The following is a 1,696-nucleotide window of genomic DNA, read 5'->3' on the forward strand; positions in this document are numbered from 1 at the left end:
AGGATTCGGAAAGCAAGGCCAGGCATGCAAGCCACTTCTTAGGTGACATTAAGACATAACATGGGGAACAGAGAGCAGAGGCCAGACCTTGGGCAGGGCTCTGTTCAGCAGGCAGGAAGAAGGACCCTAGCTGGGTTTCCAGCACTCACACACCTGCCTGTAACTCCAGTTTTAGATTTGATACACGGGCATGCACATGATACACATATATACACGCAGGCACTTACAATTTTGGAAATGGTTAATAAGTTTTAAAAATTAAAGAGCCAAAGAGCACAGGTGGGGAAAGGAAGCCAGGTGCTTCAGAAGGCCCACCCCACTGAGGAATGGAAATGCCTGTCTTCCATCCCTGCTTTGCCAATTCTGTGGCTGGAGAGCATATGACTGTGGTCTTCACATTTATCTCCTTATGTAGCATTCAGCAGCCCTACCAAGACTAGACTGATCTGGCTGATTTGTGACTTTGAACACAGGTCATCTCTGTCTTCCCAAAGTCGCTGTAGGGAGACATGGTACCACGCCTCCTAAGGGCTAGCTACAGGTGTGCCTGACCACGCCTCTCAGGGCGTGGTCAAGGTGAGGTCAGGATGATGCATATTAGGTTCTTAAGGGGCTGCAGGCACATGGGGGCCCCTTCTCTCTGGCCTGGCTGCCTTGCTGCCCCTGGCATGCTCTGGCTTGCATTTGGCTGGTGTTTATCTGAATAAAGATATCTTAAACCTACAGGCTCTCGATATACCTGTCACCCAACGTGGGGCACGAACCCATGACCCTGAGATTAAGAGTCTCATGCTCTACCGACTGAGCTAGCCAGGCTGTGAAGGAAAGACACACACTGGAGTGGCGAGGAAGGAGGAAAGGAGGAAGTGGGGTTCCAGGTGGGGACAGCAGAGTCAGGAGTCCAGAAGTCACCTTTCTTCACTTATTTATTTATTTATTTATTTATTTATTTATTTATTTATTTTGGCTCTCCGTTCCCCTTCTCTTCCTGGATTCAGCCTCTTATCTCCTATCACACCCTTGTATCTTGACTCTCCCTTCTGACTTCACCACCCTCTGGCCTCTTTTACTCAGCTCCACTCTGGAACAGAGACCTGTGGTTTAAGGACTATTTATAAGTCTCAGCCCCACCACAGCTGGGTGGAGCCCTGTGGCCTGCTCAGTTAATGGACTTTGAGAAAAAGCACATCACTGCCAGGCTGCACTAACAAAAGTGGAAAGCACAGCTCTCCAGCTCTCACCTTTTCCAGGGAGCCGGAAGCTGCTGGTTAAGTTGCACTTACGAGGTGAGAGCAGCTTTGATCATGGAGCCAGAAGGGGCCTGGATTGCTGCCTGACCAACATAAAAATACTTGGAAAAGAAAAATAAATGTTGTGCAGACCACAAACACTTGGTGGGCCATTTGTTACTGCAGCAGAGCCTATCATCATCCTAACTAATACACTCCCTAAGCAACCCAGACTACTTCCCTGGGCAGGAAGAAACTCAATCTCTCCATTGCTGGCTTACTTGAATATTAAGTTGTACCCAGACCTTCTGTTTTTCTTTTCTTTTCCACACTTTCATTTCCCCACACAGGTAGACTCTCACTAAACATTCGTGCAGCGAATCAATGAATGAATAAATGAACAATGAGTGGATTTCACTTGTAAGGGTGGGGACAGATGTCAACTGAATGAAGGTCAACAGAGCAGT

General features: G+C 47.9%; 1 non-coding gene across 1 annotated transcript; it reads right to left on the bottom strand.

Moving 5' to 3' along the window:
• Positions 1–743: 743 nt before the first annotated feature.
• Positions 744–816, bottom strand: Trnak-cuu. The gene has a single exon. It is a non-coding gene; the product is annotated as a tRNA-Lys (tRNA).
• Positions 817–1,696: the final 880 nt, after the last annotated feature.

The sequence above is a fragment of the Cricetulus griseus genome, chromosome 3 (assembly GCF_003668045.3).
Source record: "Cricetulus griseus strain 17A/GY chromosome 3, alternate assembly CriGri-PICRH-1.0, whole genome shotgun sequence".
Taxonomy (NCBI): domain Eukaryota; kingdom Metazoa; phylum Chordata; class Mammalia; order Rodentia; family Cricetidae; genus Cricetulus; species Cricetulus griseus.